This window comes from Oryctolagus cuniculus, chromosome 12, assembly GCF_964237555.1.
Source record: "Oryctolagus cuniculus chromosome 12, mOryCun1.1, whole genome shotgun sequence".
NCBI lineage: Eukaryota > Metazoa > Chordata > Mammalia > Lagomorpha > Leporidae > Oryctolagus > Oryctolagus cuniculus.
The window spans coordinates 53,004,859-53,031,873 of NC_091443.1; the positions used below are offsets into that span (position 1 = coordinate 53,004,859).

Here is a 27,015-nt window from a genome sequence, read left to right on the forward strand (position 1 = left end):
CTGCGATGTGCAGGGAGACGTGCTTGGCCATTTTATTCAATGAAACGGTGAATCTTTGGTTTTGCTGTTTCTCCGTATTTGAGCGAATGTCTATGATGAGCTGGAGCCCTTGCCCAGGTTCTTGTTTATACCACAAAAAGTAGTTTGAAGCACTGTCTGTATAAGTACAGTTGATAGCAGAGCTGTCTCCTTCCCGAACACTCAAAGCAGAAGGATGCTGCTCCACATTTTCTCCTTGGCTCACCCCTGTGCAGAAAGAAAATACAGCCATTAACCCTCCAGAATTTTCTTTCTGAACAGTAAAGAGAGAAAACCTGAAAAAAGTCAGTCTTCTCTTTACAAAGAACATCCTCTAATATACTCATGCTCAAAACCCTCAACTCACAGTCCAGTTGCAACCACAAGAACATGAAGGAAGCCCCCATGGATGTCTTCATGATTCTTTCAAGTTAGGATCGATCCTAGACCGGCAACCTCCAGCCAGGAGACTACTTCTATTCTCAGCTTGTCGCTGCTTTTCTCTGGCAAGCATGGTGGTTTCTCATAATGTCTACCCAGCCAATAAAAAAAGCCTCTGCCTCTTCTGTAAGTCTATTCATTCGGAATCAACTAAAGTGAACTTCCCCATACTCTGCGTCAGGAGAGGCACACTACCATCTTGTGGCCGCATCCCTCAGTGCAACCTCTCTTGGTGAATGTTCTTCTACCTCCTAGAGACTCAAACGCATAAAGCCATCAATAGAGGAAGCCAATTAGGTCTTAGGTTAAGTGCACACTATGTACATAGAGATTATGGTTGGTATTTATGTTTTTGAGTTATTAATAAATTAGAAATATGTACATGATGTTTATTCAGTGATGAACTGAGTTTGAATGTTTGAAATCAAGAAAGCACCATCAATCACTATCATAGGAAAAAATACATATTTTCAGCTAAATCTACTATCATGATTTAAGTATTACAGAATAAAATTACTTCTGAAAAGGACATGCAAGACAAAGATCAGAATAAGAGGGCAGGACAATTAAATGTATCAAATGCATATTTTCTCAAACTCTGCTCCTAAAAACCTAGTCTTGATTGTGACCTTACTATCCTCAGAAAATGGATAATACCAACAGTCAAAATGCATAATTTTCCTTCAATAAAGATGGTTTGTTAAAAAGTAAAAGATCAAGTCTCATTGACCATGGAACATGGGGATAAGTTCCACAAGGCTTTAATACTCCAACTTTAAGAAATATTTTGACCCATAGATAGGTTGATTAGCAATAAATAATCTGAAATCCTTTTGAAATCATTTCCTGTTGCTGTGTGGTTTGTATTTTACTAAGTGATAAAAGAAAGAGTAGAAATTCTCAGAACACCAATCTGGAGATTTGAAAAATGGAAACCCAAGTAGTTTATTCTCGAGATGCTTTTATTCTAAGAGATCAAAATGAATGACATGAAAATGGCATGTCCCTAAGTGTAGTGACTAACATATCCTTAATGGAATTTCCTGCTGCCTTGGCCACTGTTGGCTCGGGTTTCATACTGTATCATTTTCCTCCCAAACTCCATTACAAAAGTCTTTTTCTAAGACATTGATAAATTCCCCCACACTTTCTTGGTTTTTCTCCTCTGCCAAAAACTCTTTACTGTCTATTTTAATTTCTTAATTTTTTCTGATGTTTATGTAAGAATAAATCTATGGAAGTATAAATGTTATCTATGTCTAGTATGGGAACAACGTAAATAGGATACTGACCGTACAGAATGGACTATGACTCACAGTTCTTGGGAAACCGAGGTTATCTCATTTCCAGCCACTTTCGTATGATTTGTACTCACCAGGCTCCTGGAGGGTAAGAAAATAAAATGAATCCCTCATGCATATCTCTCTCCTTTAAGAATTTGAGAACAGCTATGATGAGTACTCTCAATTCAATATACAACTATAGGAGGCCAGCGCCGCGGCTCAGTAGGCTAATCCTCTGCCTGCGGCGCCGGCACACCGGGTTCTAGTCCCGGTCGGGGCGACGGATTCTGTCTCAGTTGCCCCTCTTCCAGGCCAGCTCTCTGCTGCGGCCCGGAATGCAGTGGAGGATGGCCCAGGTGCTTGGGCCCTGCACCCCATGGGAGACCAGGAAAAGCACCTGGCTCCTGGCTTTGGATCAGCGCAGTGCACTGGCCGCAGCAGCCATTGAGGGTGAACCAACGGTAAAAGGAAGACCTTTCTCTCTGTCTCTCTCTCTCTCACTGTCCATTCTGCCTGTCAAAAAAAATTAAAAAAAAATAACTATAGGAAAGCAATTGGATATACAAAATGTGTGATTTAACAAACATAAGAGTTTTCTGTTATAAGGAACTTCTCTCATCCATTCACTACCTGTTCAAATTCTCAAATTCTTTACTGGGAAAAACTTTCTTCTCTGAGACATATTTCAAGTTACAAAAGGGCTTCAAATGGTGTGTAACAAATGTATATTATTAAAACTATACATGGATCTCAAAATTTTGCACTAAGGTAAATATATTTTAATTCCAATTTCTTTGAACTTTTTTGAAGTCTCCTCATTTCCCCATTTGAGTTATGGCATCTAGAGCTGAATGTAATGTATTGCAAGGGTGCACAATACTCCATATAATAATTACAGTAGAAGTATGATCAAACCATGGACGAAAAGCCCAGCCCACAATTATTCCATTAATATTTACCAATTCATTGTCAAAGAATCACCACAGAAAAATCTTTCTGAACTGTCAGCGGTATGGGAGACAAAGAGCCCCCTTTAGTCTCCTAAACTCATTGACTATTTTTGGTGAAATGTTTGAACTGCTCTCCCTTTGTTCATCGCCTTCCTTAACAGGTTGTCCATCTGCAATAATGAACAGACACTGTCACTTTTAGAAGTTCCTCAGAAATCATGTGAGTGTTAAGGGTGGCACCATCACTTCGGGCTCATTTCTACAAAGGCCAGTGAGTGATAGACTAATCTGCTGGTGGAGTAACAGTGGCTCAGCCTGAGTCTCATTTCTTGCTCAAAATGTTAAACCCTTACACAAATTAGAATATTCCATTCTGATACCAAAGCTAATTGAACCAAGACTTTCCTAGACCAAAATTGCAATTATCGAAGTGACTGGGTTTCCATTGGACAGTTTCTCTTTGCTTGGCAATGTAGTGCTTCAGCTGTTAGGCAGGGGAAAAGAATGCTAAGGACAAAGTGAGGAAATCCAGTTTATTTCTACTCTCAGTTCAATGATTATCTATTTGTTTCATATTGGCATCTTGAACATTGATACTGCCTTTGTAAAACGAAGTTGGACTAAAAGCTTTCTTATGCATCATCTATCTCTAAAACTTCTTATGTTACTTAACAAAGCCATTAGTTTTTGAGGACTGGTTTGTGCAATGGGGGTGCTATGAGAATGAAGAGAAATTGTCCTGCATTAAGAAGCTCCAGGTGCATTTTCACACCCACATGCAATTTATTATGTCTGATGTTACCCCTGACCGATCTAGTGTGTCTGAGGTTATTAATAAAGAATCCTTGGGCTTCATCAGAAACAGAGACTTGTGAGTTCCTATCTTCATTTTCATTCCTTCTGTAGCATCAATGATGGGTGATGGATCAAGGACAGCCCAATCCATAACAAAATGGAATAAAATTATGTTTACTAATGGTAAAGGTCATCACAGTTAGTGATGTGGGTGAGCAGAATGCCCCTTTATATCCATAGCATGTCATAGCATTGCTCAGTGACATGGAGAAACAGGAAGTATCACACGAGATTAGTAAATGTAAAGCAAAGGGCACTTTCTCAGATGATTGAGTCCTTTCTACCTTCTGGCTCACCCTTTCCAAGTTTAACGTAAGGGTTCAAGATTCCCTGTGCAGCTGGCAGCATAATTTAGGAGACTCAGTGCAAAATTAAAATTGGGGGTCCTATACTAAACATTCAGGAAAAAATGTCACTAGACAATAAAATATCAAACTGTATTTGAAAATATTTTATTGCTTATAAAACACAATAGACTTTATAATGATATGCATTTAACAACACAAATTTACAAATTGCAAAATATATTTTGGTGTCATAGTTTATATCATAAAATAACAATACTGTTAATGTGATGTATTGATTAATATTAAGATTTTCTGGATTGCTTATCTGCAAATTAAAGTATTAGCTTACCAAAATTAACACTTTCAGTAACTTTATTGTCAAGTACCATAATTGAAAGCAATGTCAGTTGCTCTTAATAAATGTAAGATTGCAAAGAGAATTCTTCATCATTTCTAATTTTGAGAAGGATATTTCTGCTGATATGACTAATACTGGAACTCAAGAGTATTTTATATATTGCAACAACATCAGCATGTATACCTGATAAATTAGTTGGAGATATGAGTTTGTGTCACTTAAATGTTTACTTTGTAGAAATAATTTAACTCTCCATACAAATCAGTTGCATGTAAGTCTGAGCTTAATTTAAAGGTAAATGTGTACAGCCACATTTTAATGCTACCTCTAGCATTTTCTGCAACTTGTAGAGGTCACACAAGCAATTGGAACTGGCTTCATAAAACTGGTTTATAATTCAGAATACATGCCAATTAATACTATCATTGTATCTTCAAATACAAGGAAATTAAGTTTTAAATTGTGTTCTATGTTAATATTGTGTCATTGGAAACTTCACATGAAAATAATTTTCTTTTTCTTTATATATAATTTCTATTTCTAAGCCTGCATTTATTCACACTGAAATATTGCACCAATTCTCAAAACCAGAGTTTCTAAACTATTTGAAGGACTCATTGTGACTCTGTATGATCCTGACCTATGTTCTCTGCCTCTGCAAAAAATTATCTCATGCACACACTCAGTCTTCTTATTGGACTTCACTTAGAAAAACATCACTTTAAAGATAAAGTTACTAAGAATTTCAAGGCAGCAATAGCAGATCATTAAGCCAAGCACCAAGCCCTTTCTAAAAGCAGGGTAGGGCCCTTTGCACTGCACAAGTCTCAGGCCCAGGAACCCAACACTGTTCCCAGCTTCCCTGGAGTCAGCTTGTGGGTCCCCATCTTAATTCTCAGGGTCCAGCTCCTTCTTAGTCAGTACCCATACTTAATATAAAAATTTCTGCAAGGTTAGAATGCTACATATTGTCATTTATCCACTGCAGGTTTAGACTTTGGGTTTGGTTGTGGGCGTCTTGATATATGACTGCAGGAGCAAAGGGTTTCTTTTAATAACTGTGGAAGTGCTCTGATTCCTTAATCAGCATAGAACAATGTTCTGCAATCACGGATTATAGGTTCACTCAAAATGCTAGAAATACAAATGGATTTCTGTGCAAATAAAATGAAAACTTCAATGGACTCTTCCTCTCCAGGTCCTATTTAGAAGTGAACAAAGCAGACATTCTTGTCATTGAGGCATGTGAGCACATGGTGTAGATTTCATCAGTAGAGCTCAGTGGCGTTTTGTTATTCTGGAATCTTCTATCCTGGATAACTCAGAGTGTATGCTCTGATGACAGATTTTTCACAGCGGAAAATCCACTCTGTTTCCCTAGTTTGGTAATCATGTGAGCTCAGGTAGGATGAATCGTATATAATCATCAGTTTATTCATGTGAGGAGTGGGGATGAACTGTAAATTAAATAATACATGTAATAGCCTCAATAGGGCATCTGCTATTCAATGACATTAAAGATTTTAATTCTTGTTTTTAATGGATTCCAGGAATTAAAAATCTGCATACATACATACACACACACACACACACACACACACATCTCACAATTCTTTCCCTTTTCCTGGAAATGTGATCTACAATTGATTGAAACACTGAATCAGCATCTACAATTAACTGAAACACTCACCAGCGTGCATTTTTCACACCCTCTTTCATCACAGTAATTTATAGGTAATGTATCTGCACTGTGCCAGGGCATTTGTTGTGACAATACATTTGGGTTCTGACAATTTTATTAGTTGCTCCAGTGGTTCCAGAGTAGAGCTTTCTTTCCTGCACAATAATTTCTGGGATGAAAAAGGTATGAAAACCGAGTTAAATGACAACGCAGAAATGTCTAATTTTAGCAGAGATAAAAGTGCTCCAACATCAAGCAGAAAGCACAAAGCAGTGCAAATGCTATGCAGAAGCCACGTGCCATCCTGTGAGATGGGCGGGGTTACAGCTGCAGGCCCAGCTGCAGTTTGGGTCCAGGCAGCAGACGCCCTGGGAGCACTGTGTCTCTGCTGCACAGAGGTAGGTGCCTGAGTCTTCCAGTTGGGAGCTCGTGATGTGGAGGGTGCTGTAGCGCTCCTGAGAGTTAACTGTTGCCTTCAACCTTCCGTTCTGCTTTGTCCCTGTAGCTATGAAGAACAGATTGACGAGGCCGCTCCCAGGATTCTGTCGGAACCACTGCACACTGTTCGCTGTGTTGGAGAAATTGCAGGTCAGGGAAGAGCTGACTCCCTCCTGGGCTGTCAAGGTTGAAGGACTCTGTTGAACCTGCATCCCCCTCACTCCTGCTTGGAAATGAAAAGAAAACACGTAAGATGTCACTGGGGGGATCACGAATGCAGTTTCCAAACCTGTAAAATACCCCCCCCCAAAAAAAAACAAGAGATGGGTAGTACAGCGTAGGAGCTGTATGTCAGCTCTCCCCACCCCCCAACTCCCTCCCAATGTCAGCAATGGAACATCCCCCACTCCCATCTGAGACAGGCCCAACTCACTGAAAATCTGGACCCACAGAAGACCCAGCAGAGCCCCCAGTCTTCTCCTCATGGCTCTCTGCCTGATTGTTAGGGCAGGTGGTAAGTGTTGGGTGCAGACAGACTTTGTTCTTTCAGTTAAATGTTCCATGAGACGAATAGAACACCAGTCACATCTGAGCTCTGTCATGCATCTTAACAGGAAACCCCACCCACTGTGGCCCAGTGAGACTACACAGTACCAGCCCCAACATGGTGGGTGGGAACAGTGCAGTGGGGTAGGAGGCAATGTTTCCAAGATGTGAATACCGCTTTCTTTGCTTAAACAATCTGTGGAAGAGATATTTGAAGAAAAGTTTGTGAAGAAGATGGATGATACTTTAGGGAGGAATCAGTGTCACCAATGGACTAAGCAGAGTTTCAAACAATCATAGAAAAAGCAACCCAATGTAACAAATTACAAAAGTTGATAGACCGAGAATTTAGTAATTTGAAAATACCAATAATTAGATAATATTTAATAGTTTGTAATTCTATACAGAAGAATTAAATTCAAACTCTTTGTTTAAACTTTTATTTATTTATTTGAGTTGCAGACAGACAGACACACACATAGATAGAGGGAATGTCCATCCAATGGTTCACTCCCAAAATGCCTGCAATGTCCATGGACAGTCCAAAGCAGCCCAAAGCGTGGAGCTAGGAACACAATCAAGATCTCTCTCGTGCTTAGCTGGAGTCAATCACTTGAGCCCTCACTGCTTTTTCTCATGTTGTGCTTTGACAGAAAGATGGAATCAACAGCCAGAGCCAGGTATTTATCCCATGCATTCCAATACAGGAGAAGATACCTTAACTACTGTCTTACCCGCCAGGCCAAATTCCCATTCCAAATGCAATTTCTTTAAATAAAGAGAGATTCAGAAACCCATGATATATGATGATCATCTTCACATAAAATAGTTCCAACAAGAGTTTGCCTGGGTACAAAAATGAGATATTTAATTTCTACTTCTCTTCTGTCCAACCCTTTCCTGGTACACCCTACAGTATTCACAACTGATTCTCATGGGCACACACATGGCTGCTCAAGTTCAATGTGTTGTCTTATGTTTTTCTAATTTTTCCTTCTTTGCTTCTATTCAGTCTTTTTAAAAAATTATCCATAGAAATAGAACAGATTTCATATATTTCATATATAATTTTAAGCATATTATGATATTTCCTTTTCTCTACTTCCCTCCTTTTTTTTCTTTTAATTTTTGTGATAACATACTTTCAAATCATTTTATAGTCACAGGCTCAATCCTCCACTAAATAAAGAATTCAACATGTAGAAAGCAGAAATACCACTGTTCCACAGGAGTGTAGACAAGAGTTATAAGCAGTAATCAAATTTCAAGATTTCAATTTCTGTCATGTACATTATATTTTTTACTCTATATATTAGTACCACAAATTAGGGAAAACACATAATTTTTTTCTTTTGGGATCAGGTTTACTTAACTAAGCATAATTGTCTCCAGTTGCATCCATTGTGTGGCAAAAGATGGGATTTCATTCTTTTTATGGCTGACTAGTTGTTCATCATATATATATATGTATATATAATTTTCTTTATCCAGTCATCAGTTGATGGGCATCTGGGTAGATTCCATATCTTAGCTATTGTGAACTGAGCTGCTCTAAAAGTGGGGGTACAGACAACTTTCATATGCTGCTGTTTTCCTTTCCTTTGGGCAAATACCCAAGAGTGGGGTGACTGGGTCATGTGGTAGATCAATTTTCAGATTTTTTAGGAGTCTGCATAGTGTCTCCTGTAATGGTTGTACTAGTTTACATTCCCAACAGTGTATTAGGGTATCTTTTTCTCACATCCTCACCAGCATGAAGTATTTTTTGATTTGGGGGATGATAGCCATTCTAACTGGGATGAGGTAAAACCTCATTTATTTGCATTTCCCTGGTGGCCACTGATCCTGAGCATTTTTTCCCCATGCCTATTGGCCACTTGTATTTCATCCTTTGCCAATTTTTTGTTCTTTCTAGTTGCAGTAAGGATACACAAAAAGACCAGATGTTAGAGGCATGGAAATAATTTCTAGGACTGTGAGTTTGGGGAATACAGGTAATGGAGCTGTTTTCTATTAAGCGTCCATGCTCACAATGTCCAATAAAATTCCAATGTTCTTACACATACTCAGAGAACACTCCTTCCAACAGATTTGAAGACACTTGGGCTCCAGCTGTCTGAGTTTCAGTATAGAAGTACAGAGCTGAAAACTGGAGCTGAACTTCACACAGACATCCTCCCCTGTCCCACTCTCCTTGCTATGTGTTATTTGACTGCTCACATATTCTCTGGTCTCTCTTTACAGTTGATACCTCTAGAGCCACGGGAAGTTAGTTTTAGTGAAGCCTAAAGTGCCCCCTAGTGGACTGAAACCATCAACAAAGTCTAGGCGAACTAACTCCTTAGCAGTCACACAAACCTAGCTCCACTCTTGCAGCTGGTGAGAAAACAAAATAACTGCTTAGAGTGAGTGGAGGTTAAAAATAAACCAATTACTGGGGACAGCGCTGTGGTGCAGCACTTAAGCCGCCATCTGCAGTGCCTACATCACATATGGGTGTGGGTTTGAGTCACAGATGCTCCAATTCCTGTCCAGCTCCCTGCTAATGTGCCTGGGAAAGCAGTGAAGGATGGCTGAAGTCCTTGGGCCCCTGCACCCATGTGGGAGACCAGGAGGAAGCTCCTGGAGGTTTCTACCTGAGCCAGTCATGGCTGTTGCAGCCATTTGGGTTGTGGATCAGTGGATGGAAAATTGATCTCTTTCTTTCTGTGTGACTCTGCCTTTCAAATAAATAAATAAAATATTTTAAAGCAAAATCAAAAACAAGGGGCTGGCGCTGTGGCACAGTGGGTTAACACCCTGACCTGAAGTGCCAGCATCCCATATGGGCACCAGTTCGAGACCTGGCTGCTCCACTTCTGATCCAGCTCTCTGCTATGGCCTGGGATAGCAGTGGAAGATGGCCCAAGTCCTTGGGCCCCTACACCCGCGTGGGAGACCTGGAAGAAGCTCCTGGCTCCTGGCTTCGGATTGGCTCAGCTCCAGCTGTTGAGGCCATTTTGGGAGTGAACTGGAAGATGGAAGACCTCTCTGTCTCTGCTTCTCCTCTCCCTGTGTAACTCTGAATTTCAGATAAATAAATAAATCTTTACAAAACAAAAACAAACAAAGTCTTTAAAACTAAATAAAATAAACCAATTACTACCTTTAAATGCTGTTTTATGGAAGCTGGTTTGGTGCTACTCATTTGATTTCTCTCTTTTAGTTCAAAATGAATCCTTAAACATGTTAATTTTTAGTGTAAATGGGTAATTTGCTAGATCTTAACAATACACTATTCTTTAAAATAAAAAAATACAAAAAATTCAAGGAAAATGCAATTAAAATAAATTTTTGGTGCATAATTGTGAAATCCATAAATACAAATAGATTAAAGGTGATGAGATAAGATTATAATTTACTGTCTACTGGAGAAGATAAAAATCTGCATAACTATAATAAAATGAAAGAGAATCCTCAGAATATTGTAGAATAAAAGCTGTTTATGAAGGTGAGAGTATACAGAACAAAGTCAACATGTACTTGGTCCAGTGACACCATAGTGTCAACTACAGTCCCTACCAATATTTCCAGCAGACATTGTCACTGTTAAACTTACTACATGATTTATTATGCAATGTCAACATAGAAGGATCAGTGTTCAATATTTCAATAGTGACATAGTATAAGAACTGTGTGAAAGTAATGAGAAAATTGTCAGCAGCTACAAGAAAGACAAAAAAGGTATAACATCACCAAGTTTCTCATTGAGTTAGCAGAACTGACAATACCAAAAGAATAGGAAACTACTTTCATAGCTGTGAAAACGTCTTGGAGAAGCTCTTCATAATGAATTCTAAATCTTCACTCTCCTACACTTTTTTAAAGTAACTGCCAGCACTAAGAGGACCATAATAGTTTTTCTGTGTCCTTCATGGTTCCAATCGATCTCCTAAATGTCACATCCCTCCCAAATAGAAGTACTTAAAGTCTGACTAAATAGTCTGACACATATTAACTCTAACAGAGCCACGAAAAGAAATTCCAAGAAAATCTGCTGTGAATAACCAAGGAGACAAGGAGGCAACACTTGTAGAGAAACAGTATGGTGAGCTCATCTTTGGTTTTCTCCATTAGTTGAGATTCATAAGATGATGCATAAAAACTCAGCTTCTATTGGCTGTGTCCCAACTTAATAGCCAAGCCCTTCAGGCAGCCCAGCCTACGCCGAATCCTTGATGCCTTGATTATTACATAATAAGAACACTGTCTCCTCCAATATTCTAGAATACTGACGCTGGTATTATGTAGTTTTCACAATGAGCATAGGCTGCTGAAACAAAGTTTATGAGACCTAGAGCACAGCAGGAATTGAAGAATAACAAAGAAGTACCAGCCCAGCCCTCCTTTATCTCTTGCCAACTTTTAATGTGAAAACCACAGGAAGAGCTCTCAGGTCTCTGCTACTCGGAGGTTTGTGTCCGGCTCCCCCTGCAGGCCCAGGCGCTGTGGCACTCGCAGCAGCGCAGAAGTACCGGGCCGCGTCGCTCCCCTGCACTGAGGCTTTCCTCAGGTGGAAGGAAGACTCGCTCTTCTTAAACTCAGCCTCAAAGCCTCTGATGCCGGGAACCCGGGCGTCCCCTGAAACGTACTTGAGGAGAAGCTGGGGGCCTTGGCCGGGGTGCTGGACGTACCAGAAGAGAGAAACAGACCTTCCATAGGAGTAGTTGCACCTCAGCTCCACAGCGGCTCCTTCAGACACAGAGACCTGGGCGTCGGGCTGGGTCACGGTCTGGGCGCTGGTGTCTCCTGGAAAAGCAATGCGGGCCGTGAGCGCGGGCCGTGAGCACAGTGCTGGATTCCCCGTGAAAAGTAAGCGTTTCCGGCCAGAACCTGTGGAAGCCAAGACCACAGAGAAACTTTACTCACTCAGGGCCCACTGGAGTCCTAGCACCGGGATGAGCAGCAGGAGCATGGCAGAGGCGTGGAAACACTGCAGGCTCTTTCTGGAAGATCTCCCGAGGGCAGGCAGGAGAGTGGCCGTGGAAACCAAGACCCTGGAAGCAGGAGGGGTGGGGAAAGTTGGGATGCCCACACTCCTTGCTTAGGTAAATGTACAAGAGCTACTAAATTGCGGCGGGATGCTTTTTGACTTCTGATTTTTGCCATTTGTCTGCAATCTGCAAAGATCTCAGCGGGCTGCAGGGAGGCGGAGCTGAGGAAGGATGCTGGTCTGCTCCAAACACGGAGACCTCTCATCTAGGCAGCATCGCCCTCTGGAGGTCATGTGCGGAGCCATAAATCCTGTGGCCCTACAGCTGCTTGGCCTGTTCCTTCTACCACACAGGATATATCAAAAGTGCCACCAAGCAGCGTCTTGCTCCCCAGATGTGTGCTAGTATATTAGTCCTAAAGTCCACTAGAAATGAAATGTCCTGTAAACATGGAATAATAACTCACTTCACTGAGAGGAAGTTGTAAAGACTATATGCGATTACAGATCCAAGTCCTTGATAGTCTTTGGGGTTAGAACAGTTGCCTCAGGCTGAGCTATGGATGTCCCAGGACCACCATATTGGTATGGGATAAGATACCTATGTCCCCTGGCTGACACTGCGCCCACAAAGGTAAAAGTCAGAGCCTGTAAAATGATTATAATGCATCTAAAAGACTTGATGTAGCACTGTACCACTCTAGAAACCTCTGTGGCAGGAATACAATCAGATCTAGAGAATTATCCCAGCAAACATGAGAGTGAAGATATTCAACACTTTCTCTGTTGGCAGTATAACCCTCTGACAAAGTCAGTACATCCCTTCTTTGACTTCAGGACCATGAGCCAAGTCCTCTCATTGAGATCTTAATTTGTTCCTGCTTGTAGAAATTGCCTTCATTTGGAAGGCTTGATAACACTGTCAGTTTCAGTGTGTAGTCCGTGAATGTAACTCTATCTATAGCTATATCTATTCTATATCTATATATCCAAATTCCTTCCTAACTGAAAGAACAGACTTGGGGCCGGTGCTGTGGCGCAGTAGGTTAATCCTCTGCCTGCAGCGCCGGTATTCCATATGGGCACCAGTTCTAGTCCCAGCTGCTCCTCTTCCAATCCAGCTCTCTGCTGTGGCCTGGGAAAGCAGTAGAAGGTGGTCCAAGTGCTTGGGTCCCTGCACCCGCATGGGAGACTAGAAGAAGCTCCTGGCTCCTGGCTTCAGATCAGTGCAGCCCTGGCCTTTGCAGCCATTTGGGGAGTGAACCAACAGAAGGAAGACCTTTCTCTCTGTCTCTTCCTCTCACTGTCTGTAACTCTAACTCTCAAATTAAAAAAATCTTAAAAAACAGAAAGAACAAATGTAAAAGGGAATAAATCACAATACATAGAGTAAAAATATTAAAGATCATCTGGAGATGAGAGATTTACATGTAATTCCAGGAAACAGAAGTGTATGAGATCATACTTAAGATTAAAATGTGGACAGAAAAGAGCACAGTCAAAATAAGCTATTAGGAGCAACGTCTATAGACTACCTTCTTGGTGGCAATTTTAACTCAGCTCAGAATTGCTAGGCACTGGCCAACCTGTTGTGTACAAGGTCAAGGTCAGAGATGTTATTTCATGCCTTGGGTCAGGGCTGCTTCCTCTGCACTGGAAGAATGAAAGGGAATTATCCAGTCCTCCATGGTGGTAGACAAAGCAGCTCATCATTCAAAAATAAAACCAGAAACACATCCAGTGGGTGGGCTTTTGGTTCAGGCAGAGATGAAAGAAGGCCAACTTGTAGACTCTTAAATGCTCAGGCAAGGGTAATAGGCTCTTCAACTGAAATGGCAGCAGCACAGGGAATGAGAAGTGGGCAGAGGGGACTGGCGCTAAGGCATAGTAGGTTAAGCCTCTGCCTGCAGCGTCAGCATCTCATATTGGCTCCAGTTCATGTCCCAGCTGCTCCACTTCCAACCAGCTCCCTGCTGATGGCCTGGGAAAGCATTGGGGGATGGCCCAAGTCCTGGGGCCCCTGCACCCACATGGGAGACCTGGTAGAAGCTCCTGGCTCCTGGCTTCAGATCGTCCCAACTCCAGCCATTGCAGCCATTTGGGGAGTGAACCAGCAGATGGAATCTTTCTCCCCCTCTCTCTCTTTTACTATGCCTCTCAAATAAATAAATCTTTAAAAAGAAGAGGAAGTAGTAGTCAGAGTTCGTATATAGTTGGAAGGTTGAGCTACCGAAAGTTTTATCTTACGTACTTTGAGAAAAAGATTAACAATATTTTTATTTTATTAAAGCCTTACTTCTCCCCTTGTTGCACTCCTTGTTGCCTTGGGCCCACAGGTGCAAGGCCTGATGGCCTCCACCCTGCCTCTGCTTTCCTGTCTGCATGCTTACTCCATGTGACTCCTGGCCTGCTCTCTGCCTGGTAGGTATGGACCCAACTTAGCTTCTAGACTTCCTTGTTTCCCAATTAAAGCCCTCACTTTCCTATGCATTTCTTTCACTGAATAAAAACACTTAAAAACTTTTTTTTTTTTTAAAAAGAACCTGGCCCTGCACCCCATGGGAGACCAGGAAAAGCACCTGGCTCCTGGCTCCTGCCATCGGATCAGCGCGGTGCGCCGGCCGCAGCGCACCGGCCGCGGCGGCCATTGGAGGGTGAACCAACAGCAAAAGGAAGACCTTTCTCTCGGTCTCTCTCTCTCTATCCACTCTGCCTGTCAAAAAAAAAAAAAAAAAGAACCTGACTTCTTAAACAGATCTATTGAAATACAGCTGACTTACACAATTCAGTCCCTTGAAACATACAGTTCAATGCATGTTGGTTTGTTCACAAATCAATTAGAATACATTTTCATCACCACAAACAGAAACCTAGTACCCATTAACAATCACCCTCCATCCCTCTCATCCATCTCCTGCCACCTAGCCAACTGGAAGTCTAGGTAGGCTGAAAATTGATGCCTCAATAGATCTTTGTATTCTGAACTTTGCATATAAAGGGAGCCATACAACAGGTAGTATTTTCTGGTTGGCTTCCTTCACTTATCTTCTCATATTTTCAAAGTCGGTGTTGTAGTCTGTATCAGTTCATCATTCCTTAAAAATGTTCTGTGAATATAATGCATTCGTTGTTCCATCTATCAATCGAAAGGCACTGGGTTCTTTCTGATACGAGCTGTGATGAATAGTGCAGATGTGAGCATTTGTCTACAACATTTTGTGAGGACCTACATTTTAATTTCTCTGTTGGGCTTATCTCCAATAGAACTGCTATTTTCCAGAGCAGCTGCACCATTTTGCATCCACATCAGCAACACATAAGTATTCCAATTTCTCCCCATTTTTACCAACACTTCACATACTCATATTATCATTTAAATGATGTAGATTCTCATTTTATTGGCTTGCATTTCCTTAAAGAATAATGATATTGGGTACATTTTCATGTGATTGCTTGCTATTTCTGTATCATTTTTGGATAAATGTCTATTTATATCCTTTACTCATTTTAAAAATTGATGATGATTTTATTTTATTATTAAGTTGTAAGTGCTGCTTATATATCCTGGCTAGAACACTTTATCACACATATGAGCTACAAATATTTTTTTCCCATTTTGGAGCTGTCTTTTCACTTCATTAAAACTTTATTTTGTAGCACACATACTTTAATTGTAATAGAGCCCAGGTTATACATTTTTACTTTTTGTTTGCCCTTTTGATATCATATGTAAGAAAAATTTGCCTAACCTAATGTCATGAAGACTTGCTATGTTGATTTGTAAGTGTCTTGTAACTAATAATATTCCTTTGTGTATACATACCACATTTTCTTGATCCATTCATCTGATGATGGACACCATGGTTGATTCTAATTTAGGCTAGTGTGAACAGTGCTTCTATGAACATGGTGGTGCAGGTATCTCTTTGACACATGGTGTTCAAGACTTTTGGGTATGTAACCAGTAGTGGGATTGATGGCGTATATGGCAAATCTATTTCTAGTTTTTGAAGAAATGACCACATGGTTTTCCACAGTGGCTGCACTAATTTACATTCCCATCAACAATATCATTATTTTTTTATAATAGCATCTATAAATCACATTGCATCTATTAAAAACTAATTAAAAATCAAAATGTTTAAATTTTAAAAAAATCAGTAGCTGGGCTGAAACTCCCTAGGAAATCACCCCTTCCTTTTTTTCTTCTTTTTTTTTTTTTTTTTTTTTTTGACAGGCAGAGTGGACAGTGAGAGAGAGAGACAGAGAGAAAGGTCTTCCTTTGCCATTGGTTCACCCTCCAATGGCTGCCACGTACTGCGCTGATCCGATGGCAGGAGCCAGGCACTTATCCTGGTCTCCCATGGGGTGCAGGGCCCAAGCACCTGGGCCATCCTCCACTGCACTCCCTGGCCACAGCAGAGAGCTGGCCTGGAAGAGGGGCAACCGGGACAGAATCCGGCGCCCCAACCGGGACTAGAACCCGGTGTGCCGGCCCCGCAAGGCGGAGGATTAGCCTAGTGAGTTGCGGCGCCGGCCTCCCCTTCCTTTTCTAGCTTGTCAGGGAGCCTTTAAGAATTTGCAGTCCCATTCTCACAGCTGTGTCTCTCAACACAGGTCCTCCTTGGATAGACTGGGACAAAGTTGCAGGTTTAAATTTTATACAAGTATAAATGCATAGATTTCATTCATTTTGAGGTTTTATACACTTAAAACTACTATTCTCAAGAGATTTTTGAGGAAGTATGGTAGCAGGCTCTGGGTACACTCCTATTGTGACAACACAATCTATGGGGTATGTCTATTTCTTGATCTGATCCTTCAGAGCCTACCTGGATGGCTGTCACTCTGAGAGTCCTGGACTTAGTGGTGAGTGGCAACAGTGTCCCCAATAGACACTCAGCACCAGGCCCTTCCCTGCTGCTCAGAGTTTGTGCTCAGCTCCCCCTGCAGTCCCTGTCACTGTGTCTGAGCACAGTAGTACACGGCCGAGTCGGACTCTTGCACTGAGGATTTCTCCAAGTGGAAGGAGCTGGTGTCTTTATTGTACAAGGCTTCAAAACCTCTGTTGCTTCCATTCTCATTGGCTTTCGTGGCTTTCAGGAGGAGCTGTAGACCTTCCCCAGGATACTGGACATACCAGAAAAGGGCAGGGAACCATGTGATTTTGTAGGAACACTTCACAGTCAGGGAAGCTCCTTCAGCCAGTGTCACTTGGCCTTCGGTCTGGGTCACCAACTGTCCATTGCTTCCTCCTGGAAAAAAAATGACTATGGTGCGTTTTAACCTGACCATCATCTAAGCTCTCCACTTAAAGAAAATTACTATGAAAGGGTGCATCAACAGATGTAAGAAATCACACTGAGTCCTAAGAGTCATCTTACCAAGCGTGAAGACTAGCACAATCACCAGAGCTGGAGAAGCTTCCATTTTTAGATGCAGTAATGTCTTTGGGTCTTGACATGTAAGTAGGAAGAAAGATTAAGGTCACAGTGAAAAGATGAGTGTGAGCTCAGAATTAATGCAGGAAATGTGCACATGTTGCCAAGATGCACCTCCTTGTGGGTCAAATACTAAACTCAAGATCGTTGACCTCTTTGCTTCCCCAAAGTTTGTCTTACTCCTTTATCATCACCTCTGGCTTTTTTTCTGAGACACCTGCTAGCTGCCAGTTAGTGTTTTTCATAACCCTATCTTTTTCCCAGAACACTCTCTGACATAGAAGTTCTTTCCCATTACATTTCTGTAAATGGTACTATAGATGTTTTATGTCACCATGCTATCCAGTGAAATGCCAAACAAATAATTTGTAGGATAAAATCAAATGACTATTGGCCGGCGCCATGGCTCAATAGGCTAATCCTCCACCTAGCAGCGCCGGCACACCGGGTTCTAGTCCCGGTCGGGTCGCTGGAGTCTTTCCTGGTTGCCCCACTTCCAGGCCAGCTCTCTGCTGTGGCCCAGGAGTGCAGTGGAGGATGGCCCAGGTGCTTGGGCCCTGCACCCCATGGGAGACCAGGAGAAGCACCTGGCTCCTGCCTTCGGATCAGCGCGGTGCGCCGGCCACAGCGCACTAGCTGTGGCGGCCATTGGAGGGTGAACCAACGGCAAAAGGAAGACCTTTCTCTCTGTCTCTCTCTCTCACTATCCACTCTGCCTGTCAAAAAAAAAATCAATGACTATTAATAACAATCTTTAATCAGTAGCAGATAATCATGGTACAGATTTATTCCCAAACTGAAGACAATGTCAGACACCTAGCAATTCTCAACACTTACTTCTTCAAAGCATAAATGAATGGCATTTGGTTGAACAATTGCTACTACTTGAAATATAGATTGCATCAAATATAAGAAATAAAATTTTATAAATGCTTTTCAGTGGAAAAAAGGAAATTATCTATTATTTATATTCAAATATTGATTCAGAAATTAAAATATTCAACTATTTATATTGAAGAAATATAGCAGTTAAAGTTATTGACCCTATATGAAATGATCTGCCATGACATTTTTCTCCCTTAAGATTTCAATGACTCTCAGATAATGTGATTGGACTATGTGCATCAGGAAAAGTCTTATAAAACTAAACTTGTAATGGAAATTTTGTCTCAAGTACACTGTCTACATATGTGCCTCTGCCAACACTATTGGCCAATAATTGTTTGCATCACAGATAGGATATTCAGGTAAAGTTCCCTAGGAATGCTATCCAGGGTGCCACATGTGCTACCGGAATTTGGGGTGCCATACGATTTCACTACGGGCTTATTACTAAATCCCCAATACTAATAAGCCCAAGAGGGTTCTTGCCTAATATATAGAGAAGAATTCTAAATACCGGCACAGATAACCAAGGCAGCATGGTACATTTTAGGCTTTTGTTTATTGAGAAAGATGCATAGGAGAGTGAGAGCCTTATTTAGGAGAGAGATGTGAATAGGGGTTCATACCGAGCACCAGGAACCAGCCACGTGGAAGAGCATCTAGGCCTGTATCTGGGTCAGGAAGCCTAGAGCACTTGGCCCGAAGGCCATGCGCCCTGGAGGCATGGGGCTACAACAAGCCCCCTCCTGACAAGAGGCCAGGGAAGAAGAGCCATCGGGGCCATATACGGTGTCCGGCTTTTAACTTCCAAAGGGGAGTGGTTAATTAACCTGATTGGCTGGTGGGCACCCAGGTGTGGCCAGGTAGGGGAATGAGGCCAATGAGGCCACACAGGGCATGGCAAAGGCGTGGTCTTCCAGTTCACAAATCCAATCAATTTTAACCTGTATGCCTGCCTACTTCATTAACAGACACAGTTTATGCTTTTCATAGAGAAAAAAAATTCCACAAATTTGTAAATATAAGATATGAACAGGAATACTGGCCTAAGAAACCACTTAAGGATTTCCAAAAGGATTTTATACAACTGGATTTCCTGGATAAATTATGAATGTGTTACTACTAGTCAGAGAATTTTCGTTTCCTATATATCAGTAGTAAAATAGTCACCACAGTAAGCAAATTAACAAATCGAACATCTTGCACATTTGTTTTTATGTGTAGCAATTCAATGAAAAATAAATTTTAAAAGTTAATCTTTGGTCATTTCCAAGAGCGGGTGCAGAGCTATGAAACTAAGAGCTCTGAATCCTACAATTAAAGATGGATGTTCTCCTTAGAACATTGTAGTCACCTACCTCTCAATGGGAAAACTTGCTCATGGGTTGGACAGCACTTTTCTTAGGTCCTCTAATATTGATTCTGTCCTTTGTTTTAGACTCTGCATTTAAACTGCTTGTTAGGCTGGTTTTCTCCAGACTTGAAACAGTGAAATTCTAGAACCTCCAATGGAAGCAGTTTCTGCAAGCTGGCACTGCCATACCCCTCAAGAAGCCACCTCCTACTGGAACCCTATCTTGACTGCTGTTCCCAACACCATCCCTTTTCAGCATGAAGGAACTAGAATGATCATTGGTTCACCCTCCAATGGCTGCTGCAGCCGGCACACCGTGCTGATCCGAAGGCAGGAGCCAGGTGCTTCTCCTGGTCTTCTATGGGGTGCAGGGCCATCCTCCACTGCACTCCCGGGACACAGCAGAGAGCTGACCTGGAAGAGGGGCAACCGGGACAGAATCCGGCGCCCCGACTGGGACTAGAACCCGGTGTGCCGGCGCCGCAGGCAGAGGATTAGCCTTTTGAGCCATGGCGCCGGCCCTGTCCCACCCTTCTAATGGCTCTTTTTGTTTTATCCTGAGCAAGCCAGACAGATTAAAAGATTGTAAATCAGGTCTTTTGATGGGTTTTGTCCCTGCCTTGTAACCGAATGTCAAGCTGTTATATTTTTTCTTCCCCAAAATTGTGCTTAAAAACCCCAGTACCACTGACCCCTTTGGGTTTTTGTTTTCCCCTTGGGAAGCCTCCCTCCATGCCACTCTGGATGGAGGTCTTTGATTCTTTTTTTTTTTTTTCAAGATGTACTTATTTATTTGAAAGTCAGAGGTACACAGAGAGAGGAGAGGCAGAGAGAGAAAGAGGTCTTCCATCTGATGGCTCACTCCCCAGATGGCCACAACGGCCAGAGCTGCGCTGATCCAAAGCCAGGAGCCAAGAGCTTCTTCCGGGTCTCCCACATGGGTGCAGGAGCTCAAGGACAGGCCATAGCAGAGAGCTGGATTGGAAGAGGAGCAGCTGGGGCTAGAACTAGCGCCCATATGGGATGTCAGCGCTTCAGGGCAGGGTGTTAACCCACTGCGCCACAGCTCCGGCCCTGGAGTTCTTTGATTCTAATAAATTTTGCTTTGAAAAAGAAAAGAAGTCATAGTCATCTAATAATGCCATATTTTCCTGAGGAGATATAATATTTAGCCACTCATAATCATGATATAAACCATAATTCTGATGTGGAAAAATAAATAAATGTCACATCACTTCACTTCAGTTAGACTGACTATAATTAAAAAGACAAAAGGTGACAAACATTGGCAAGGAGATGAGGAAAAGGGAACACTTGCACATGTTGGTGAGAATGTAAATTAATATAGTCATTGTGGAAACAGTATGGAGTTTCCTCAAAAGCTAAAAATAGAACTGCCCCATGACACAACAATCCCACTACCGGGTATATATTCAAAGGAAATGAAATTGTTCTAAGAGGTATCTGTATTCCTATGTTTATCGCAGCACTATTCACAAGAGCCAAGAAATGGAATCAAGCAGTGTCCATCAACTAATGAACAGATACAGCACATACAGACCAAAGACTACTTCAGCCATAAAAAGTGACACAATCTCGTCATTGCAACAACATGTATGGAACTGGAGGTTATTACATGAAGTGAAATAAGTAAGGCACAGGATGATACATACTTTGTGATCTCACTCAGATGAGGAATCTGGAAAAGTGGATATTCTACGAGTTGAGAGTAGGAGAGTAGTTTTCAAAGAGTAGGGGTCAGGGACTGGGAAAGTTTTATTAACAGGTACTAAGCTAGAGCTGGATAAGAGAAAGAAATTTTGATGTTCTATTTTACAGTGAAATAACCAGATAACAATAATATATTGTATGTAATCCTGGAAAAAAGTTAGAAGAAAATATTTTTAGTGTTTTACCATGGACATGAAAAGTGATTAAGGACAAAGAAATACATCTGAACATTATGCAATGTGTCCATGTGTTGAATTATCACATAATACTCCATAAATTTATCTAGTTTTATATAACAGCTAAAATAAATATTAAAAGTCCCAAAGGAAAAAAAGAAGTAATCTATTAAGCAACAGTCAGCCAACAAAATGATCTCAACTGTTCTGGTTTATCTTGAACATAAGCTTTTTATTACAAGCTTTTAATGTCTATATGTTAATTTATATTTGCAAACAAACAATATGGCAAATGTTGTAATGGGAAGGCCGTGCCAGAGAAAAAAGAGATAAGGCGAGGCTTCTGCACCACTCACAGGTTTGGGTACTGCCTGCAGGTGCAGGGGAAGCAATGTGTACTCGCTGCGCAGAAGTAGATGGCTGAGTCTCCAAGCTGGGTGGCTGCAATGTGCAGGGAGAAGTGTTTGGCCACTTTATTCAGCAAAACAGTGAGTCGTTGGTTTTGCTTTTTCTCTATATTTGAGCGAATGTCTAGAATGAGCTGGGGCCCCTGACCAGGTTCTTGTTTATACCATGCGAAAAAGGCTGATGAGCTGTCAGAATAAGTACAGTTGATAACAGAGCTGTCTCCTTCCTGGACACTCAGAATAGAAGGAAACTGTTCCACATCATCTCCTCGGCTCTCCCCTATGCAGAAAGAAAAAAATTTCAGTACCATTAGGATTTTCTTTTTCAACAGTAAGGAGAGAAAACCTCCAGCCTTCTCCCTGAACACATAATGAACATATACTAATATACTTTGCTTTCCCAAAACCCTCAACTCACAGTGCAGCTGCAGCCAAAAGAACAAGAAAGACGCTCCAATGGATGTCTTCATTGTTCTTCCCAGTTAGGATCAATCAGAGATCTGCAATCTTCAACCAGGAGCTACTCCTATTTTCAGGTTCATGGTGGGTCTCATATTGTCTATCCAGCCAATAAGAAAAAGCCTCTCTGCCTCTGCTGTAAGCCTCTTCATTCGGAATCTACTCAAGTGAACTTCCCCATACTCTGCAGCAACAGAGGTACACTACCATCTTGTGGTCACACCCATCCCTCAGTACTAAATTCTCTGGGTAAATGAAAACCTAGGAGGGACTCAGCTGCATAAATGTAGCAACAGGCAGATAAAACAAAACAAATTAGATCCGAGGTCTAAGATTAAATGCCCAGCAAATTGTATATATTTATGATATTTATGCATGGTCCTGAGTAATTAATAAACTGAAAACAAGTATGCTACCAGAGATTGGCTGCTCAGGGGTTCTTGTCTTTGTGTAAGAAAGAATTTAGACATGAGACAGAGTGTAGTGGTAAACGAGGCAGCGAAGTTGAATGAAAAGAAGTCATGGAGAGAAGTACCCCTGACAGATCAGGCAGGCGTCTCAGGAAAGAGCTGGGAGCCCAGTCTGCATTCAGACTAGAGGTTTTGACATGAGAATTGGTCCCCTGTCTATGCTCCCTGCTCCCTCTTCTGAGCCCATGGCCTTTGCTATTCCCACAGAAAGGACAGTACCAATAGTCAAAGGGAGAATTTTCTCTCAGCAAAGATGATTGTGATAGAAAGTAAACGATTAAATCTCAGTAACAATAGAGCATAGGGATAAGTTCCATGAGAGAATAGTACTCCAGCCTTAAGAAACAGTTTGACCCATAGATTGGGATGATTTGCAAAGAGAAATCTGACATCCTTTAAGAAATCATTTCCTATTGCTGTGTGGCTTATATTCTGCAAAGTGTTAAAAGAAAGAGTAGAAATTCTCAAAAATCATCAGACTGGAGAATCTAAACATCTAAGTTTATTCTGGGGGTGTTTTATTTTCTGGTAACAAAATGGCATATTGTTAAATGCAGTGACTGACTTAGATCCTAGTGGAATTTCCTCAAAAGTATATGAGCTGGGGGCTGGCGCTGTGGCATAGCAGGTAAAACTGCCACCTGCAGTGCTGGCATCCCATATGGGCACCAGTTCGAGTCCCAGGTGCTACTCTTCTGATCCAGCTCTCTGCTATGGCCTGGGATAGCAGTAGAAGACGGCCCAAGACCTTGGACCCCTGCACTCACGTGGGAGACTCAGAAGAAGCTTCTGGCTCCTGGCTTTGGATTAGCTCAGCTCCAGCCATTGAGGCCATCTGGGGAGTGAACCAGCAGATGGAAGACCTCTCTCTCTGTCTCTACCTCTCTCTGTAACTCTGTCTTTCAAATAAATTAAAATAAATCTTTAAAAAAAAGAATAAATCTATGGAAGCCTAAATGTTGCTTATTTGTGTGATGTGGTTAGTACAAATGACCCAGAAATGTTAACCATGAGACATGGCACCTGGGAAACCAAGACTATATCATTTCCAAAAATGAGAGCTCCTTTCCTGCGAATTGAAGTCACCAGTTTCCCAGAGTGACAGAGAAAAAAAAATCAATTCTCATTCACATCTCACAATTTAAGGACTCTCAATTTTAAAATGTATATATGAAAAATATATTTTTACATATGTAAAATTTCTCCCTCCTAAGGACCTCCTTTCTCTAACCAATTATTCATAATTATTCATATAATCATATTAAATTCTTCACTGGGAAACTTTTTCTTCTTCTCGGAGATAGGTATTTTAGGTCTTCAAATGTGCATGGAAAATGTGTATTATGATCAGTTTATATGTGTGCTTCAGATTTTTCTTGCACCAATATAAACAGGTTTCAATTTTATTTTTCTAAGAATTTTTGAAATCACATCATATATCCATGTGAGTTATGGCACCCAGATCAAAATGTAATGGCCGCCTTTCATGCCCAGTGGGTCAAACATTACACAATTTGGAACATCCCATTCAAATATGCAAACTCATTGGACCAAGGCTTACCCAGACCCAAACTGCACAGAAAGCTTGGTTTCCACCAGGTGGTTTCTCTTTGCTCAGCAGTATTGCCCTGACTGAATGAGGCAGGGGAAATAATGCTGATGATGAAGTGAGGAAAAACAATTTCTCTCTACTGCCAGCTCCTTTATTAACTATTTGCTTCGTACCGGCATCTTGAATGCATTTCTGCCTTTGTAAAATGAAGTTGGACTAACGGACTTCATGCATCTCTAAATTTTTATATTTTTATATTATTTAGCAGATTAAGCATTAGTGATGTGCAATATGGAATGATATGATAGTGGAGAGGAATTGTCCTGCGTACGGAGCTCCAAGTACAACCTAGTGTGGCTGAAGTTACCCATAACCATTCCTATGTGTCTGAGGTTACCCCTGCCCAATCCTGGCCTTCTTTGGAAACAGAGACAGAGCTCTCAGGATGAATTCTCTTCTGGGTTTTCAATCCTCCAATAGCATCAGTGAGGGATGATGGATCAAAGGAGGCCAAATCCACAACAAAATGGAATAAAATGATCTTTACTAAGTAAAAATCATCACAGTTAGGGATATGGGGCCATATTCCATGGCTGAGCCTTTCTGAAGATTCATTCCTGTGTTTAAATCTATAATATGTCTTTGTTATCAGGAAGAAAACACCCCCAGCGTCTTGGAGAACCAGGAAGAGGTAGATAAGCTAACCAATACCATAATACAAAATGCACTTTCTCAAAAAACCTGATTGCTTTCTGGATTCCAGTGCTAATCTTCCAGATTTAGCTTGAAGATTCAAGATTCTCAACTATGGCTGACTGCATAATCTACGTGACTTGGTACAAAATAAAAATTTGGAATCCTTCGTTCAAAATACAGAAAAAAAGAGTGCCAGTGAGCACTAAAATGCAAACCTTCTGGGGTCAGCATTGTGCTGCAGCAGGTTAAGCCCCACCTGCAACACCCGCATGCCATATCAGAGCACAAGTTCAAGCCTCAGCTGCTTCATTTCCAATCCAGCTCCCTGCTGATGTGCCTGGGAGAGCAGCAGATGATGGCCCACATACTTGGACCCTGCCTCTCCTCTGGTAGACCTGGATGGAGTTCCAGCCTCCTGGCTTCAGCCTGGCCCAGAGCTGGCCATTGCAGCTTCTTGGGGAGTGAACTAGTAAGTGGAAGATCTCTTTCTCTTTCCCCCTCCTTCTCTCTGTCATTCTGCCTTTCAAATAAAGAAAATAAATCTTTTTAAAAAGTAATGCTTGTTTTTAAAAAATATTTTACTACATTTAAAACACAATAGGGTTCACAATGATACATAGAAACAACAAATTTCTTTCTTCTTCTTTTTTTTTTTTTTTTTTTTTGACAGGCAGAGTGGACAGTGAGAGAGAGAGACAGAGAGAAAGGTCTTCCTTTTGCTGTTGGTTCACCTTCCAATGGCCGCTGCGGCCGGCGCACCACGCTGATCCGATGGCAGGAGCCAGGTACTTTTCCTGGTCTCCCATGGGGTGCAGGGCCCAAGCACTTGGGCCATCCTCCACTGCACTCCCTGGCCACAGCAGAGAGCTGGCCTGGAAGTGGGGCAACCAGGAAAGAATCCAGCACCCCGACCGGGACTAGAACCCGTTGTGCCAGCGCCGCAAGGCGGAGGATTAGCCTAGTGAGCCGCGGCGCTGGCAGAAACAACAAATTTCAAAATGTATGTTGGAGTCATAACTTGTATGACAGAGTAATAATACTTTATTAATGTGATATCTTTATTAATAGCATGATTTTTTTGGCCTCACTTCTCTGGATATTAATGTGTTAGATTATCAAAATCGATGCTTTTAGCAACTTCATTTTTAGGCACCATAATTGAAAGCAATGTCAGTTGTACTTGACAAACGCAAAATTGCAAACAGAATTTTTCACCATTTCTACTTTTGCATATAATGTTTCTGCTCATACAATTAATACTGGAACTCCTAAGAATATTTTATGTGGCCGGCACTGTGGTGCAGCAGGTTAATGCCCTGGCCTGTGGTACTGGCGTCCCACTTGGGCACTGGTTCGAGACCTGACTGCTCCACTTCCGATCCAGCTCTCTGTTGTGGCCTGGGAAAGCAGTAGAAGATGGCCTAAGTCCTTGGGCCCCTGCACCCGCATGGGAGACCCGGAATAAGCTTTGGATCGGCACAGCTCCAGCCATTGCAGCCAGTTGGAGAGTATACCATCGGATGGAAGACCTCTTTTAAGAGCTGAAGTCTGCTCAGGTTTCTTCATCTTAATTTTCAGGGCCGTGCTTTTTCCTAACCAGTGCCCTTATAAAAGACCTGGCAAGGCTGGAATGCTACATATTGTCATTGATTCGCAGCAGGTTTAAATGTTGTGTTTGGTTGTCAGAATCGTGATCTGTGGCTGCAGCAAATAAGAGTTTCTTTCAGAATAGTCATGGAAACTTTCTTATCCCTTTCCCAGACCTTGAACAATATTACAAAATCATGGGTAACAGATTCACTCAAAATGCAAGAAAGACAAATGGATTTTAACGTAACAAAATGACAAGTTCAATTAGCTCTACCTTACAAGGCACTACTTAGAAAAGATAAAAATGCACATTTTTGTCAACGATGTATGTAAGTGCAATGTGTAAATGTAACAGTAGAAATCATTTGCACTTTGTGATTCTGGAACCTTCTGTACTGGGTATCTCAGAGAACATACTCTGATAT

At 41.6% G+C, this 27,015-nt stretch overlaps 3 long non-coding RNA genes across 6 annotated transcripts; 1 reads left to right on the top strand and 2 right to left on the bottom strand.

The window, feature by feature from the left end:
- Positions 1–5,901: 5,901 nt before the first annotated feature.
- On the bottom strand, positions 5,902–11,092 carry LOC103351165 (uncharacterized). The gene is made up of 3 exons (XR_007910495.2): positions 10,003–11,092; positions 6,745–7,053; positions 5,902–6,534 (listed from the first exon to the last, which is right to left on the bottom strand). It is a non-coding gene; the product is annotated as an uncharacterized lncRNA (long non-coding RNA).
- A 720-nt stretch (positions 11,093–11,812) lies between these two features.
- LOC127483801 (uncharacterized) lies at positions 11,813–23,954 on the top strand. Of its 4 annotated transcripts, none has more exons than XR_011380815.1 (5): positions 11,813–11,944; positions 14,166–14,250; positions 20,997–21,159; positions 21,794–21,904; positions 22,244–23,952. It is a non-coding gene; the product is annotated as an uncharacterized lncRNA (long non-coding RNA). The 4 variants fall into 4 exon arrangements; XR_011380817.1 differs by having other exon boundaries at positions 22,306–23,952; XR_011380814.1 differs by having other exon boundaries at positions 20,997–21,904; positions 22,244–23,954.
- On the bottom strand, positions 21,628–22,399 carry LOC103351167 (uncharacterized). The gene is made up of 2 exons (XR_011380820.1): positions 22,242–22,399; positions 21,628–22,103 (listed from the first exon to the last, which is right to left on the bottom strand). It is a non-coding gene; the product is annotated as an uncharacterized lncRNA (long non-coding RNA).
- Positions 23,955–27,015: the final 3,061 nt, after the last annotated feature.